Genomic DNA, 19,361 nt, shown 5'->3' with positions numbered 1-19,361 from the left:
GCTGCATATCTCCACTTAATAGCGGACTCCAAAGAATATTGCGAAGTAAGATCAGTGACAAAGTGCAAATTTTGTCCAAGTGTAAGCAAATTAATTAGCACTCTGCAAGGCAAAGTAGGAGAGGGTTAATCCTTAAAAGTCTTTTGTATATGATTTAGAGAAGCTAATGGAGCCACCAGCCATCAAAAGGTACTCAAACCTGCATGCCATACATTAAATATGAAATTTGAGGACATCAACAGATTTTGCCTTACTACATTTTGCAGGAAAATAGTTTCTTCTATGAAAACTGTTGCCAAAAGTATAAAACAACTAGCTGCACATTTGATCTGCATGTCATCATGAGGCAGATCTCAGTTCATTGGATAATATCCCATATTTCCTGACTGAGGGATATGTAGCCAAGGAGAAAACAGAAATGTATGTTGCCTCACCAATACTTCAGTGCACTTGAAGGAGAGTAAGGAAATATGCTGCACTGAACAATAAAGAAAGACTATTTATTTTCTCCTAGAAGTAACAGAGGAGAAAAAGGAAGAGAGAATACTTTACTGTGACTCAAGAGACAAAACTTTACTGTGACTTTGATTATAGATGCAGTCACACTTCTACACTTATTAAAGGCAAGCCACAGCTCATAAATAGAATTCCAGAGAATACAGTATATTTAGGGCTTGATTTTGTATTTAAGAAAACTTTGTTCCAAATGCATGAACAAAGGCACATCAGATCAATAGTTACTCAGATTGCCAAAACATTAAACAAGACAATGCATTTGGAAGAAAATGTTTTGAGGAAAAACAAAATGGAAAAAAAATTAAAAATCCAAACATGATTGAGTTTGTTTTCAGTTTATCCCCTCTGTTTTTGCCCAGGAAGAAAAAGCTTTCTGTTTTCAGAAAATCAGTTTGCCTTGAATATGGAGTCACCAGAAAGAACAACAAAAGCAGTAATAATGACAGCTTAATATAAGAGCTTTTTTCCCCAGTACTATCTTTTCCCTAAAGGCAATGTAGAAAAACAAAACTAAGAAGATTAATTTTTCCTATAGCTGGGCCATTTAAATATTTTTTCCAGGATTTATTTCCCTTTGATATGAATTTTTAGCAAAGTTGCAATTATATTCTAATATTTTCATAATTTGCTAATCTAAAAATGTGTTTTTAAAGATATGTTAATAAATTCACCATTCTGCTTGCAAAAACAATGCTGTAATGTCTCCTTCAGTTACTGGCAATTATGCCAGCAGACTTTACCACAGGCTAAAATTTTTCTCAAAGACTTTTCAGGTACACCACCATACATATCATAAAATGGTTGATAGAAGCAGCAATTTTGATGGATCTCACAAATTATTTTGTAGTGCAACAAGTACTGCATTTCAGGCAAAAACTGAATGCTTACTAGATTTTTGAAAGATATTCTATTCTATTCTATTCTATTCTATTCTATTCTAGTTTTGCCCTTAATCAAGATTAGCATAAAAACAAGCCAGTGTTTGAAGTGCTTGCTCAAGCTAGTATAGTTTTTTACTGCATATAGAAAGGAAATGGTAAATTGGAAACTGGATCTGATTCTGCAGAGACCACTAACCACAGAAGTTTCATCTCGTCTCTCTTTTATAGAAAGTCGATGCCCCAGTCCTTCAGAAAGTAATCCTACCTCATCAAACCAGTTCCAGGGAAGAATTTCATGTCCAATTATTTGAATGACTAGGATTATGTATGTAAGATCCTCAAATTCAAATGCTTGTCATCATCATATAATTTTTTGCCAGTCCATTCACGCAAATTTTTTGTGCATCACATAAGGGAGAGCAGTGAAAATATTCTGTGAGTGCTACCAGCCAAGTCACCTACAAGGATTATTCTCCTTAGCAAAGTGCCTGGCAAATTAGGTTGTAAGATTGTTTTTCTACCCGAGCTGGCTTATGCAGAAACAGTCCGGGTATCAGCCCACAATGCTCAACAGACATTGCAGTGCTCAGGTTAGCTGTCACAGATCCATCTCTGGCACCTCTGCATCGCCTTATGGTCAGACTGAAGCAGCATCATCACTCAAATATTTAAGCAGTCCTACTCTTTGGCAGAGCTTTATGCCCTCCTGAATCACACTTTCCTCTCATCTGCACTTCTGCAAAAGCAGTCAGTGTAGAGTGCTACCATTCCCCTGAGAGGGGCACTAAGCCCCTGCAGCAGCTTGTGCAGGTCCTCAGGAGAGCGTATGAGTTCAGGCTGCTGAGGCTAATTAGCTCCCATAGCATGAAGTGGCAGAGGAAGAAATTTGGCAAGTACTCTTTTCTGAAAAGCCCCATTCCATTGTAGCTGCAGCCTTATTTTCAGACAGTCCCAGTCTTAGTTTTTGCTCTGGAATCTCTCCAGTCCCCTGAACTTCACCAAGGCCCGTCTACAGAGGAAAACCACTGTTATAGTTATGGTAGAATGGCCACTCAGGGATAGTCTATTCTTGAAGAAAAGTGATTTAATCCTGGAACAATCACTACTTTTCCAAGTAAGAGTCATCATTCTCGAAAGAAACTCCTTATTCAAGGAGAGAGTTCTCATGGGGAGTTATTTCACTATAAACAGTGATCAATGGACCGTATGAGCAACCTCAAAATGTCACATCTAGAGAAATAAATGCCACCTCTAAAAGACCTGGAGATTTTTTTTCTTGTCATGCAGTCCATATTATGATTTTTGCATTAGATATTTTCTTAACATATCTTGTAGTGAGATTGGGGCATAATTACGTATATTTTTTGTCTCGTAAATTTTAAAAAATCCTACTCAAAAGTGTCCAAGATTTTGTTTCTTTTTACAGAGCAATTGACCTATTCTCCACAAGTAAGAGAAGATAAAGCTTTCCTTATCTATCATGATCTTCTGAGTGAGTTGGTACATTTGTGAGGCTCTGTCTCTTACAGAGGACACCACGAAATTTGAGAATTACTCACATAGAACAAGTTGCACAGGGAGAAGGAAGCAGAGCTAGATGGAACAGTGGGCTGATGATCTGGAAATAGATCCTATTTCTGGTGTCTCACTGAGTGCTGCATAGGCTTTAATAACTGCATTTTTAACATACTCAAAGACTTCATGTGGGATGCACAAACTGGGTGTATCTATGCAATTCATATGTTCAGCAAGTCTTAAATACAATATACATTAAATATTTTTAGTTATGATTGTCTTTCCCTCTGTGTGTAATCATTAGACACTTTCCTATTATATTGTTTTCCATAATAACAACTGGCAAGTGCTTCAAGGTACCCTGAGCCTTCTCAAAGCAGAACATTTGGTTCATTTATGTTTGTGTGATGGAGGTTAGAGTGTCTTGACATTCTCAAATAATAACAGCACAGTCACTCTTTGTAGAATCTCTTGGTTACAAATTGTACTTAATAATATTTTCAAGTAATTTTGTTGATAAAATTAATGGGTTTGTAGGAAAAAAAATCAAGTGATTATTCATTTCAGTGTTTATTGGCTTCTGTGGTTGGGTGAAACAGCCTTGAACATAACTCCTTGTGACTGTTGCACAGAAATGGGTTCTAGGTCAGGAGAGCATTTAATTGCCTTTAAAGAGCTGATTTGGACCTTAGTGAGGAGAATAGAAATATACTCTTAAAGTTAAACACATACTTAGGAGACCAGCCTTCTAAATAGATGCTAACTGTGAGTTGCTTCCTTAGCCTGTAGGCTATCTGGAGAAAGGGGAAATATGCCATTTACCTGCATGAGAAGGCAAGGTGGGAGAGACAAAATTGTTCTCTCCTTCTCCCTGGGAGGAATGAGGTAGCAAGGGAAGCACCCAGCGCCTGCTGCAGCCACGGTGACGAGACAGTGGCAGAGCAAGGGCTACATCTGGCATCTGGCACAGAGGAGAGATCACTGCACAGCTGAGCTTTGGCACTTTCTGGCCACAGAAAGAAAGGGACTCTGACATCCATGTCCTAGAAAGAGTGCAAAGAGACCTAAAACCTGTCTTTCTGTTAGCCAAACATATTTGGCTTGCTCTACAAGGTAACAGTGCTGGCACTGCACTGTGCAAAATCTCCATATTTTCTTCAGAGAACTCTACAAAATGTGGGGAAAATGTGTAATTTTTTTAATGACAGAGTTCTAATGAAGTTGCATTGGTTTATTTACTTGCTCTTAGCATGAGGTTACAGAAAAATTCCATGTCAAAAGAAAGGAGGCTGGGCTCATTTGATGAAGAAAAGTGGGTTTTTTTGGTGAATGTAAAGTCCTAATTTATTCAACATATTTTTTAGCTCTTGCTCTTTATCCTTTTTTAATGAACTCATCTCTAAGCTTTAAATCTTGTACAAAAATATTTTATTGGAATTTCATTACTATTGTTTTCCTTGGGAAGGCGGCTTATAATCTTCATGATATTATCGTAAAGCCATCACTAAGCAACATGCTTTGGCATTTGTATAAGCCTTTGTCCACCTCCTTCCCTCCACCCAAATGCACACATTTGCATTTACTGTTAAAATATTATGGATGCTGACACCAGTTTAGCCACAAGACCTGGTGTTAGACTGTCTCTAATTGATTTAATTATTCATAATTGCTCAGCTGGGGCTTATGTGTACTTCAGCATGATTAAGGGAGAACATACAAGTCTGCAGCTAATGATGTGTTCCATCATAATTTACAACTGTGAAGTCGCTAGAGCTAAATTGCATAGACATAGTACATTTCTAATCCTGTTTAAAATGTTTTTTCAGATCTTGCCAAAAAAGAAGAAAAAGAAAAAAGAAATAACCCAACCATGCTTCTGATGCTTTTCATAAATGAGTTTTAAGGAAGGATTGAAACTAGTATGCTTTTAGTTTCTTTAAATTAAAATTATCAATAAAATCAGATCATCAGATCCAAGTCCATTGCAGATGTGATTTAAACGCAATGCATTTTTTGCTGCCTCCTTTCTGAGTGCACTTGCTCATACTTCCTTTCTACTTGCTCATCTATGAAAAATATGATAAAACTTCCAGTGAAAAAATGTTATTTGTGATTATTAAAAAATAAAAGTAACTTCTGTCAATATGATGCATGAAAATGATCATACAGTGGCTTCCTTAATTGTCACCAAACATGTTTCTGTAATTAGTTCAAGACAAGCAATTCTGACAAAACCATGTACATTTTATGAGACAACATCCCTGAATATTGTTACTGAGGGATGGTGCTTTTCTTGTCTTTCAGCAGTTCCTTACAGATGGTGAACACTATTGGGGAAAAAAAAAAACCCAAAAAAAAAAAAACCAAAAACAAAAAAAAAAACAAAAACCCCAAAAAAAAAAAAAAAAAAAAAAAAAAAAAAAAAAAAAAAAAAAAAAAAAAAACACAATAGCAAAAATACTGAAAATAAGAAGAATTTCCAGTGTAACTGGCCAACTTCAGGCAGGGTCTCTTTTTCTGCTTCTGATTAGGAAAAAAAAAAATCATATTTTTCAGAAGGGCATGTGTCAGGAGAGGAAAACAAACTTGCAGTATGCTGTGAATGATTACTATTTCTGAAATTTCTGTAGCCTTACCATTGTTAGCATGGAGTTCAGTATTTCTTAAATGTTCATTCAAACTTGTGCCTTAGCCAGAGAGAGCAAGCACCGTTTACAGGATTATAGTCAGTTTAATCTTAAATTAAATGTTAAATCAGACTGGCAGGCAATGCAAACTACAAACTGCAGCATCACTGCTGTGGTAGAAGGGCAGTGTGGCATTGTCTGGAGCAAGTCTCAATTGCTGCTAACATGGCATTAACTGTCTGCAGTATTTTGTATTTTGGATGCTTCTGAACAAAGAAGATTACAAAAAAGAAGGTTCTCCCCTGAGCCCTGGTTCCTAACACCCACTTTTCTTTTTTGGACCTCGGTGAAACACAACATCCAGCATTTAAAACTGCAATGCATTATCAGAAGGATGTAATTACAATTATTTATTTAAGCTGGTTCTGAACCAGGGAATCTTGATATGAAGCTGGAGCCAGTAAAGGCTTGAAAAACTACTGACAATAAGCAATTCTTCATGGAACAAAACTATTACAATAGAGGGTCTTTGATCTTGCCTGTCTCCTGTTGCCAATTGAACTTTGTCACCATGCACTGTCATCCACAAGGGAGCACTTTTGAATTAAGCAGTCTACAGCAATTTAGTCTGTTCCAGCTTTGAAGTGCCAACATCAGTCAGGCTAGTACTAACTTTTTTCATTAAATTTTTTTTGAGTTCTCTTAGGAGTTTAGCAGTCCTGGCACTAAGATAACTAAAGTCAAGGAACCAAGGCACTAAGACATCAAAAGCAAGAGGGGCCCCTAAAATACAAATGTGAACAATCATTAGGCTCTAATGGTGCACTTCATTAATGTCCACTTCAAAGCAAAAGTTTACTGACTTTGGGATTGACTAATTTACACATTGTGGGAAATTGCTGCCAGCCATGCATGTAACCACTAAATGTTTCTGGAATAAATAGAAACGCCCTCTTCCTTCAGAAATCAGGAACTGCAAACTGAGCCTTTAATTGCAAGATGGCCTCTCATTTGAATCGGAATGGAAAACCTGTCTAGCACATAAATCACTAAAGCTGTGTGCAGTTATCATACAGACACACAGATGTCAATCAGCAGCCTTTTGCAATTTGCTCTCCCTCCCCCACACTCTACAACCAAATAGGAATATTAGAGCATAGTCTGGTTTCTTTTGGACGTGTTCATTTATTTAGTCTCCACAAATTCTTATTTTACTTTTCAATCTAGGGCAAGTAAGTAAAAATAAGTAAGTTCTAAGTAAAACTGATTACTACAACACTGAAACTGAGTGTCTTTGGGAGGGGCAAAGAGCTGTATTACTTAAAATTTTAGTGGTAACTCCTGGGTGAGTAAACAAAGTACCACTGTGCCGACAAACTGCATTCACATTCAAAGGTGTACTAGTCCAGTTGTATAAATTAAAAAAAAAAAAAATCATAAACTAACCACCAGAGTTAAAATGATAATTCAGATAATCAGAGTGGAAGCCTACCATGCTCAGAAACATCTACAATACATGGACTGTCTAAGTAATACCCTCATGCAGAAATGCCCAAGATGATGTGGGCCAGTTTGTAAAAGAACTGAGCACATGCAACCGTTCTTATCCTGTCAGAAAGGATTGCCTACACTACAAAATGTGGTTGTGTTTGAATGGAATTGTGATAGCTGAGTGAGAAGACGGGAGGCCAGTCACAAGTTAGAGGTCAATGGAAGCCAGAAAAAATTGTGTTCAGCTGATGCTATGGTGAAAATAATTTGTCCTTGTCTAAACACTAACCACTAAGAGATGGTAACATCCTGCCATCTAACTAGATTGCTTCCAATCTTGTTCCAGCACAATCAAATCTTTTGTCTAGGCAAGCCTTACTGTGACTGTAAAATCTCAGCCACTTTGAAAAATCAAGATATTGGCTCTTAATGCCTAAAAAGCCTAAACCCCATTTTTTCTTTAAACAGATCTGTATAGGATTGCCAGACATCCACACTTTAGCGGGAAGTTTTTCAAAAAGAAAACTATTTTGGATATGCATTGGGCAAAATATGGAGAAATGTTTGCCAGAGGATATGATGAAAAATAGGGAAAATAGTTATAATTTTTCTGCTTTATATTTCAATGAACTTTCTTAAATTTTAGCAATTTCCTCCTTGTTGCAACATTTTAATAAAACTGTGTGCCTTCATGCCTGGTAGGGAAGCTAACTTGCCATGGGCAAGAATGGCCTTAAAATAAAAAAAAAAAAAAAAAAAAGAAAAAAAAAAGAAAAAAAAGAAAAAAAAAGAAGAAAAAAAGAGGAAAAAAACCACTTAGCAAACCACAAATTTCAGAGACCTAGTCACATCTGTGTTTTATCAGCTTTTTCCGGATAGTATTACACCAAACAATTGTCTGCAGATCGGTAGACAGCTGAGACTTTAAAGTGCTGAATTACTGAGAAAATGCTAGAGATAAAAAACAGCACATGTATCCTATCAATGTAATGAAACCAACCTGCTGCTAGCGCCATAGTGCCTTAGTTCTAAGTACCCTGTAGAGGAACGGAAGGCTTTCATTTAACTCTTAAGAGGAAAGCAAGGGAAAGAAGAGTAAAGGTCATCTAATACCCGCCTTAATCACCAAACTGAAATGCTCTCAGATATATGAAGAGAGGAATGCTTGGTGTTCAAAATAAAACATCAAATGCAGACAACAAGAGTAGGCCTGATCATACTGGGAGTAGCATTTCCTGCTGGAAATTCCCAAGACTTCAGCTGATGTCAAGTGGAGTTACCGACATAGAGCATGGCAAAAAGCTGAAACTAAAAAACCTGGACATTGAGGCACTGCCACATAAAGGCCGATTCAGTCCAGCAGAAAACTCTCTGACAGAAGGTAGATTCACTAAATCAGCCAGAAGGTACACTGGAAATGAATAATGGATATTTCCTGAATGGAGCATGGTTATTAAGCATCGTAGGTACTACTCAATGACAGATGTACAAGTTGAAGTTATGTTTAGTACAAAAAATATTCCAGTGTTATTCGGTTTCTTGGAGGTTTGGGGGCTTTTTTATATTGTGTTAGGTTTGCATTGCGTTATAGACACCAGGTTCACTTGGCAGATCATGATCCTCAGGTGTCTGAGTTGAAAAAACTTGACTGAGTTGAAAAGTACTTGATGTTCTCACTGGAGGCAGTGATAAATCTTCAAGGATGGGGTCAGTTATTGTTCTTTGGGGTTCTTTCATTCCTTTTTTTCAAAAAAAAGAGAATCAGTTGGAGTTTGTGATTTATTTCATAAAAGTTCAAATTTTACTCTGCTGACTTCTACTGGAATAACGGCTAGCCTAAAATGACTGCATAACACTGGAAAACAACATTAGCTTTACTGTTCTTACACTTCCACTGTAGCAAAGCCTCGAAATTTCAACGAGAACTGATCTGTTGTTCCAGGTACTGTATAACAGAGACTAAATATGGCCTCTTCCACAAAGAAACTATGGAAATAAACCAAAAGGTAATGAGTGGGGGAAAAACCCAGGTTGTTTATATAAACCTTTTTGTATTCATATATATTTTAATCAGGTTTTGATTAAATGTATGAAAGTAGTCTTTCTCCACTAGTCCCTCAGGCTCCAAATGACTCTCAATTAGCCATTTAAAGTTAGCTAATTTTTGTCTGTTTTGTGGTAGAACCATGGAAGAGACACATGAAAGAGGAAGAATATTTACTTCGGGCAAGAAATTCCTAGCTTTAGGAACAGTGCAGGGAAAAATACAAAGGCAACAGAGACTTTTATGAGCAAAAAGAGAATATGTCAGTTGAAGTAGGCAGCAGGGGAAAGTGTAAGAAATGAGAGCGGACAAGGAGAAAAATAAAAGTATTATACTTTTTAATTAAAAAGTGACCCTAAAGCCTTCGCAGTAAGGCATCTGAACATACCATAATACCACTGCTAGACATAATGTCTAATATTTCAGTTGCATGAGTGTTTTCAGCTGAACTTTCTTACAGGAGCACCATTTTTGTCTATATATGTACCAATCTATATCATCTATATTCTTGCAACTGGGCATATCGTGGACACATACTTGAACTACACTGGAACATGTGGCATAAAAGAAAAGATGAAGTACGAACCACACATTTAATGCATTTCTAGTTAGTTCTATTTTAATTCACTCTATTATTCAATCAAGAGGAATAAAAATTCACCTTATTGTCACCTAATTTAATACATTCTCCGGGGAAATATAGTGGAGAACAGAGTAGCTTGTAATTTATTTTTAAAGCTCCTTAATTACATGCCCAAATCCCCCAAAATGACATGGAAGTACCTAAAATGGACTTTTATACACCAAAATTCTTACTAGGAATTGGATGATGAGATTGGGATGTCGTGCATAAATTTATTCTAATGAATAACTGGGTGTGGTCCATCCTGAATGTTCTCTTCCACAAGACTGCAAGGACATTTCTACAATCCACTCTGTAAGTTACTGTTAATCAACTGAGAAGCAAACAGAACTACTTACAAATTTTGTGTCAGATAGATATTCTCTGTTAAGAGAACAGAACATTTAGTTATGTAAAGACCATCCAAAGATTAAAAGATCAGAGTAGATTTCAAACAGCTTTATGGACAGAATATGACTGGAGTAACCCAGTGTATTATGGGTTTAGGGAATTTAAGTGATGAAATTATTCCCATCAATACACAAATATAGAAGATTTTCTTTTGTTTACAAAGATAAGGTTTCAAAAATTTCTAAGCAATAGCGCATGTCATTCACTTATTATTCCAATTCCTTTCTTCTTTAATGTTGATTGATTTGAAGGTTGTCTTTAATTCAAAAGCTGTTTTCATTTTAGTTTTCATCTTTCTGTCATGTTTTAAATGAGATGAAATTGAATTACTCTCAAGTATAAACAAAAGAGTTTTGATTTTCTTATTTGCTTTATCCCCCAAAGACTGCAAAGATTGCATATACGCATCTTTTCATTTCCCTCACCTCTAATCTAGAGACTGTTCACCATGAGTGGATGAAAATTCTGTAATATCAGTCATTTCTTACACTTTGTGAATCAAAATGACAATATTTCTTATCTCCCAGAAAACATCTATGGCTCATATACTTAAAGTATTTTGCATCACAGTTTGTGTGCAGTGGGACTTCGCACTGTGTGATACTTGTCTCCTTCCCATGAGCAGAGGCTGTTCCTTCGTTCAGTTGCTCAGTATTTATCTGTGAATTAGCTTAAATGTTGTTAAGGTTACTAGGCAAAAGAGTTGATCCACATAGTTTTGTCTATATGATTTGTGGCTCTACAGAGGATCATAGGAAATTATAACTGCATGGCCAAATGTGAATGAGATCTTTTTCTACAGATTACACAGTTTCCTTTTAAAGAGAAAAGAAAGAAGGAAAAAATGCAATTTTAAAAGCAAGTTTTGTGGATTTTTTTCTTTCCTTTTTTCTTTTTGTTAGTTTAGTTGGTTGGGTTTTGGTTTTGTGGTTTTTTTTGTAGGTTTTGTTGTTGTTGTTGTGTTTGTTTGGTTGGTTGTTGTTGTTTGGTTGGTTGGTTGGTTGGTATTTTTAATGGAACAAAATATGAGTGGTGTGAAATATGAGAAACCAAATCTTGGGAATTCTTGCATAAGCAGTAGGTCATGTCCAGCAAAGAAAAAATGTAATCATGCATGTGCACTTTTCCCAACTTCACATCAGGCTCCATTGTGGGATATGATCAGAATGTTTGTACTTAATACACAAGGGTAAGTACTTTTAACCCATTTTCTTTTGGTGACAATGATGTCCCATTATCCTCTGTAACTGCCCCTGTTTTTGTATTTTGTTAATTTCACTGCCAAAACTCTGCTGCAGCTGCCTAGCCACTCTCCAAAACCATGCCAACCTCAGCATTTCATTGCCTCTGCACGTGGCATTGACTGGTCAACTCTTTGATTTTCATGGTATTTTTTTTCCATCAGTCACATTGGCTGAACAGAGAAGTGCTTGGGTTTCTGCAGGAGGAAATGCATATTAGTAGCTTCTGCCTAACAGAGTCAGACCCCAACTCAAGGTAGTTTTATTTTCATGTTAGCATGGGGAAAAAAAAAACCCACAAAAAAAAACCTCCTTCAAGTAATCAGTCCAAACCCAATGGATTAATATTAAGGTGTGGTAGGTCAGCACTTCTGGATTTATAGACTTGAAAATACGTTTTACATACTACTGAAATACCTCAGTCATTCTTACTCCACATTTGAAGGCAACCTAGGAAAATATACATCAACAAATAAGACTCAAGACAGATGCCTCTTTCAAATATTTAGTTCATACAAAAGCAATTGAAAATTTTCTGATTTGCACCTTTGATGTACGTACAGTGGCTAGATTCCAGCAATGATTTAGTGGGTCTGGCTCAATCACTGCACTGATGACATGCATTAGTTGTTCTTTCAGAAAATTATTTCTCTTCCAAGCCAATTAATTCTATTCTGGTTTAACAGCATACACTAGCTGTCAAAAGCTTTTACAGTAGTTTTTTTTCCTTTTCAAATTATGCAAAGAGTCAAAATTAATCTGCAAAATTTTGAAATTCTTATGTACTACATGAATTATTTTATTCATTTTTTAGCCTGGTGTTGACCAACTGCTGACCTAATGGTTTCCTGTTGGAATTTAGTTCAATTTTTTCCAGTGGAGGAAATATCCAAATATGCATTTGCTTGTTTTCAGGATTCATTATTTATAGGATTCACAGCCATTGATTCTGGAATATACTTTTATCCTGAAACGCTTCTAAGCTGTAAATTGGTCTAGAAAGCACAGAAAAGATTACTTATTATCAAGGCTCTGTGAAAGTTAAAATCATTTTACTGATCACAAAGAGTGATGTATATACATTACCTCCTACTGAAACATAATCCCTGTTAATGGAAATAGAAGGAATTTCTCTTTGACTGAAATGAAACTAAGGAACCAAAACAATCCATTCACAGTTCAGAGTGCCATTTTATTCCATGATCAGTGTAGTACCATCACAGAAAATATTTCTGGAGATTAATTGCCTGCCCATTTCAAAGATCTAATGGCAGGAGGAGTGAAAATAAGCTAGTGGTGGTTTAAATGACATGGTGTTACAGGATACACAAAGTCTCAAAAATTAAGCATAACTATTTATGTGCTAAAACCCACACAAAGTAGGCTTCCATTGAGCATTAATAAATATTGCAAAAATGCAACAACTGTGAAGAGAATTTGCATAAGAACAGGAAAAAAAGTAATCAGTACTCTCTAGCGAGGCTAGGAAGAAAATCTTACATTAGTAGACAATGGGGATATACTCAGTAAATCTGGTGTAAAATGTGCCTTTGTGTCCTCTTACATTGTTGGCAGAAAAGATGAGCATTGCCATTGTTTTAAGATTCAAATACCATTAATAAAATAGGTGATTTTTACCTTGTCCTTCAAAATAATTCCATTTTTTTCAGATTTGCTGTAATGTGCCCAATGTGAATGACATTATCTTCATTTATCAAAAGCCCCAAGTATATTAGGTGAAAGGAAGCAGACAACATCTTTACGAAAGCATTCAGCTGAATTTTTCCAAACTCTTTGACATTAGGAGTAAACAGCTGGGATATTAGACTTGATCCTATAAATTTACAATAAGCTATTTTTAGTATTGCCTTAAAAAATGAAAAATTGGATTATAAGCTCCATGTATTTACACTGAGGACTGAGGGAATCTATATCAATAGTTAATGCTGCCTCTTTATATGTATACAGGGTCAGTGCTGTCAGAAATACATTCAGATTAGATACTCTGTAGTTCTCAATACAGATATGTTCTTTATGGTTTTAGTTCTATAATCATATGATTTTTAATTTTAAGTGTTTAATGCTGCTTTTAACTTATGGGAAAACAAACACACTTTTCATTGGTTTTCATAGGATTTTGTCTTTTAAGACACTGACCCCCACAAAATCCAGGATGAAAATGAGATATGCATATTATAGGAAAGAAGGTAATAAAATTTGAGAATATACCAAATATTTATCTTATAGTAATGGTAGTTACATTGTAATCCTTTCTGTGAGCAACCTGTTTTAAAATGAAGCAATATTTAAGGAAAGAATTGTAGCTGCAGGCATCTTTCTTGGTTTTCTTGCTAATTTCTGCTATCCTCTCTCCAATAGCTTGCCTGACATTTTATTTTCAGTTAAATCGTTCCTCAGCTTTCTGGTGTTGACTCAATTCTTCATTTTCACAACTATTTTTCAGATCTTTTCTCTCAAACAGTCTTCTGGTTGTCCTTGAAAGTTGCTGTTCCCCTGAAAGTGTAAATTGGTAGCAATTGACAAATCAAACCCTTCCAAACAATTGACTCTTGTAAGGTGTCAAATACAGACACAAATTTTAAAGGTTGTCCACTTCAGTAATTTCATCCTGAATCAACCTGGAAGAAACCCTGTTTGAGGAATTCACAGCACACAAGTTTAAACCAGGGAACCCTTTTTTCAGGGAAATATTTAATTCAAGCACCTGAGCAAATATGGACTCTTCAGGGAAAGATGCCTCCATTTCCTACTCTGCAGCCAGTTCTTCACTATAAAGTTATTGTTTTTGCAGCAGTAACAAGGCCTCCTTTTGCTTAGTGGACATTAGTTGCGAATTAGAACATTGAAAGTAAGCAGCCTGCCAGTTTCACAGACCTTAACACATCACTCTCCATGACAACATGGAACTCAGAGGAAGGAAGAATATTCCTGGGGGAAAGCTGAGAAGTGCAAAGAATTATTTTACTTCTCTTTTTTTCTTTTTTTTTTTTTTTTTTTAATCTGGGACATGTTGTTTGTTTTTGTTAGCTGAAAACTACTGTTTGAAGTCCATTTGTGTTGGTAGATTACTTTATCTACTCTTCCTCGGGGAACAGACACTACACTATCACTTTGTATACACTACACTGATAGTGCCTTTACATTGAGCATGGAATTGGAAGCCACTCTGTTCAGATGCTTTATTTCCCCCTAGAAACACTAGAGAAAAGTTGCCTGCAAATGGAGGAGAGTCTCTGTTTTTTTTATTCTAAAGTTTGAGTTTGCATATTGAGGGGCCAAAGAGGGTTTTAAGTATGCAGGAAATTTAAAGATGCAAGCAGAAAAAGGATAAGAAAAAAATATTTAAATAATATAAAAAGTAAGATTTTCTAAATTATAACCTCTTAGATTTTCTAAACTCTGCTGTAAAATATGCCTTGACAGAAAGCTATGAGAGTGCCACAGGGAAACTCCCTGTTAGGAAGCTAAAAATGTACAAAAATACATAACATTTTCAGAAGCAATGAAGTTGCATAAGAGCCTAAGTCCCCACAACTGGCATTCAGATCTGAATTCCAAACCCATTGAAATATCCTTGAAAGTTTTACAGCAACTACAGCTGTGTTTGTGCACCCAGGTAACTCCTTTCACAAGGAAGGAACACTATCCTTTTTAAAGGAAGAAGTACCTCTCAAGGATAGCTTCAGCCACACTTGACTCCTTAAGTGTTGGTGTGTATGCATAGATACCCATCCTAAAAGAATTAGGTTATTGTATCCTCTATTGATGTTGCCAGACTTTACACATGAAAATAATAACATGAGAATTTGTAATATCTCACTTCCAATGGGAGAGAATGAGGAGTTTCCCATTCTAGCTGCCTCTTCTGCTGTGTTGGCAAGCACACAGACACCTCTGTGCCCTGTGCATTCCACTGAAATGGTCTCTGTCTAGCTCAGCTGCAGCTCAGATTCAGGAAGCGGCAGAAAAGATCAAGTTATTTAACAGCCTTACAGGACAGATGCAAACAAGGTAATAGGAACAGAAAGCATAGAATAACCCAGGTCTGAACTAGCAGTGGAAGGATTCCTTCCATAGAAGGCAAGACCCTGCTTCACACTCTGCAGCTACGGCTGTAAAGATGTGCAGAGTTAAACTCAGGCTGAGGTATCTATCAGGCCTGACCTACCCTCGTCCAGGATATACAAGGAATAAGTCAGGGCAAGGACAGACACTTCAGAGAATTCATGTTACTTTATAAATGTCCTCAGTTTCCCCAGTTGTAAGTGATGAAAAAGAAGTAAAGCCATATCCCATCTGCTTTTGGTAACAGACACAGGATTTGGGATTGTATTATAAGAACTCCCGCCTCATGTTGGGCACCTAGCAGCCATTGCATGCAACTGAACATCATCCTCAGGAGTGAAATAGGACATTTTTTCACCATCTAAGACAGTACAATTTAGAAAAAGAGCACAAGAGAAACAGGCAAGGAAATCAATGCGTCTATTTTCAGATGTGATAGTTGGGAGCTTTGATACCTGTTCTATAATTTGAGCAAAAGCTTGAAGCTGTGCTTGAGACCACACTTGTCTGTCTTAAAGTTATCATCATCCTAGGTCATTATTTTGGAACAAAGAACAGATTTGCCCAAACCTGTAATGTGGAAGGACCTGAACCATGAATGACATCTTCTTTTGTGGCACCACATGCAACTGTTGTCAGAAAAGTTGACAGGGACCACGACATGAAGTGAGAACAGGAAACATGGAGGCTGCAGGAATCAGAAAACAAACGTTACCAGTAAAGGTCGAGAAGACACTGTGAATACATCCTACATCCTTATGACTTAGTCCAAAAAGCTGGGCCATGGAGTGTGCAAGCTCTAGCCAGCTCTGCAAAACTGCTGAAACAGTTCTGATACTGCCAGAATCTTGTGCTCACAAGAGCTTAGGAAGGCAACTTTATAATGACTGTACTTCTAGCAGATTCCTGACAGCATTGTAGAGAAACACCTTTTTTATTAAGTTTAACACAGACAGCTGTCATAACATCTGAATTTATTATCAATAATATAATTTAATTATCATTCCAATAGTAAATTCTTAAATATCTCTTTGCACAAGAGATCTCAAAACATCTTGAAAGATAAAACTTCCTGTTTTACAGGTGCAGGAACAGAAGCACACAGTAATTAAAGTGGTGTCATCCATGAAGGTAGTGGTTCAGTCATGAAAATTTTCCATGCTGCATCCCATCACAGAAGGAATTAAAGCAAGCCTCTAATTTCCTATAGAAAACTCTTAGTGAGGTATGGAATGTAATCTTTTTTTGTTAGAAATCAATTTCAAATCCAATAAAATCAAATTTAGGTTTCTTCAGTAAGCTAGGTATCCACAGGTGTAATTGTTTTAGCAGGTTTTATTTTTTAATAGGACAAGATTTTGCAGGCAAGAAAAGGATAAATCAAATATGGGGCAAGCTATCCATCAAAATATTAGAAATTTGTTAAAATTTATATAAATGTTTTAGCTTGGTTTTGTTTGGGGTTTTGTTGATTTTGTTTGTTTGTTTACATTCTATTACATTTATTTTCCTTATAATACAAATTAAGTCATTTTAGGTCTCATCTTTCTAGAGAATACAGTTTCACTTCTGAGTGGAATTTATTCCCAGGACTGGCTGTTAGAAGAGAAAATGGACTGCTGAGCCTTTTCAAGGGTTAGCACCTCCCTAATGGCCCCTCTCTAGCTCTATTTTCTGCAAAAATGGGAAAAAAGGAGAAAGTAGTGACACAGGGAAGTACACCTTTTGGGAGAGAAAAGCCATATCAACCTGTTGGGTGCTCCTAGAAGCCGCTTTTTACTGCTGCAGTGTAAAGAAACTCCAAGCTAAAAATGCTTTTAGGGTGAAGAATTATATTCAACACAGGTCCAGTGGGATAGCTTATATTTACACCTAACAAAGTCAATTCTGCTTCCACTGCATCTCATTATATTCATATTGCTTCAATGGTATTGGAGTGAAATTAGAGGGAGCTAAAATTGCAGGGTAACATGCCTGCTTGAGTGGTAATCTGTGTGCAAAAAGGATCAGATGCCCTGTTATTTGACAGAAGCACACCAGCACAAATCCCCACAACCCCAAAGACAGTGATTATCTTTCTCTCAATAAGAGATGTCAGTCATCAAATGAAAGCACTGCTCATGATCTTCAGAGAAGTCAGAAATATTTCTCACCAATTTAGGAGTTATGTAAGTTCTTCTCGGGAAATTCAACTGCCCTCACTTCAGCTTTACAGGCCTGTAACTAGACTGAATGTCAGCCTGCGTGATTTTCCTCCTGCTTTGTTGAGCAAGCTAGCAGTAAATGCTTTGGTTTTTGTTTGTAGTAATCTACTGTAACAAGAATGTTTTCACCCATTAGAATTTCAGGAGGGATTTTTGTCTGGTAATTTCCATGCAAACGCCACTACAATTTGCAACAAAATGGGGTTTTTTTCAACATAAATCTATTATATTGATCACCCTGCCTTTTAAAAATAATTATTCATTAATCCATACACTTTCTGGACATAAAGGTTCATAGTGAATATCTTCTCTGTTAGCCTATATAGAGGTCATTTAACTAATTTTTTCAGAAGCTGGATTAAAGCACTTGAAAACAGAAAAGCTTGTATCACACAAGAGGACTCCCAGTAAGGTCCATGATCTCCTTTTGTAGGCCGCAGTAAAACACACATAAAATATAACGTGTGATAAAGTCACTCTAATATTCCTGATCTCATGACTTGCTGGCTGTTCCTTTCTTGTGGAGGATGATAGCTAGCTATCTAATCAAAATGCATAAGCGGTGTCTGTTCCTTCCACCCCCAGACCCATTCATTTTCCACTCAGAATCTCTGCTTGGGGTAGTATAATTGATTTCGACATAATTTACTGCTTACTTGGTAATGCAGCATTGCAGTCTCTGATAAAAACCGTATCAAGTCACAGCACCGGTCTAGAGCTTGAAAGGGAGGCAGTGTAATCACTTTCTTACCCTAATGCACCTCCAGCTCATTTCTGCTGGGCAAGGAGCTGCAAAGTAATCATTGTTAAATGACTGGCTCCAAGAGAGGGTCTTTCACTTCTCTGCCTGACCACTTTTCTTTGTCTCTCCGCTTTATTTCATGAGAAGGCAGCAGGGAAACTTTTCATTGTTGGATTGTCATGGAAATAAAAGACTATGATTATACTTGCCTACCATCAGACATCTACCTCTAGTGCAAAGCAGAAACCCCGTCCTGAATTGCCATGGAAAGCAGTGGTATGGGAGAAGTTTGTGAAAGAGCGAGTACTCAAGAGGGGGAATATTTTGCACTAAGACTTTTGTTATTCCACACTTCCTGCACATTCCTGAATATTTCTCAGTGTCTCACTGCCACCTGAGTTTGGCAATGAAGCGGGGGGACCACGGCCTGTCTGCTCCCACACAAAGCCCCTGTACCACTGCAGGATGCGGGGTCTGTCTGCAACAGCTCCTCACCTCGGGCACTGCCTCACCAGCACCTACCTTCGCCAGAGTGCCCACAGCAGCTCTCAGCCACCTTCACCAGGCTACCCAGAGCAGCCCATGGCCACAGCAGGTTTTAAACAGGCTGATTACAGCCCTGGGGTTAGCTGAGGGCAGCCACGCGCTTCGCGGGGGTTGCGTTCCTGTCCTCAGCTCCAGCCAGGCTCAGCTGTTCTCTTTGTAAAGATGTAAAGCTCTGTGAGTTCATGAAGTTCTTCCTCCGCCTGCCCTGCCTTCTCAGACCCATCTCTCCCAGGGGCCGGGCTCCTTGCTGGAAAGCTCTCTGGGAATGGCTGTTTCCCTTGCGCTCCCCCTGTGGCACTTCTGAGACAGCGGCTCCCCTCGGCCCTCCATCGCTGGCGGTGATTTCTGAGGGGAAGGATCAGGGGGCTCCCAAATGGCGGAATGCCATCCCTTATGCCTGTCACACCCTGTCAGGATCGCGGTGGCTCTGCCTCC

The 19,361-nt window shown here is 37.4% G+C and overlaps 1 long non-coding RNA gene across 1 annotated transcript; it reads right to left on the bottom strand.

Moving 5' to 3' along the window:
- Nucleotides 1–13,299: 13,299 nt before the first annotated feature.
- Nucleotides 13,300–19,016, bottom strand: LOC120753380 (uncharacterized). The gene is made up of 3 exons (XR_005701085.2): nt 18,903–19,016; nt 16,005–16,122; nt 13,300–13,862 (listed from the first exon to the last, which is right to left on the bottom strand). It is a non-coding gene; the product is annotated as an uncharacterized LOC120753380 (long non-coding RNA).
- Nucleotides 19,017–19,361: the final 345 nt, after the last annotated feature.

The sequence above is a fragment of the Hirundo rustica genome, chromosome 5 (assembly GCF_015227805.2).
Source record: "Hirundo rustica isolate bHirRus1 chromosome 5, bHirRus1.pri.v3, whole genome shotgun sequence".
Taxonomy (NCBI): Eukaryota; Metazoa; Chordata; class Aves; order Passeriformes; family Hirundinidae; genus Hirundo; species Hirundo rustica.
The sequence above is the reverse complement of the archived record's forward strand: the minus strand, read 5'-3'. Positions and strand labels throughout refer to the sequence as shown.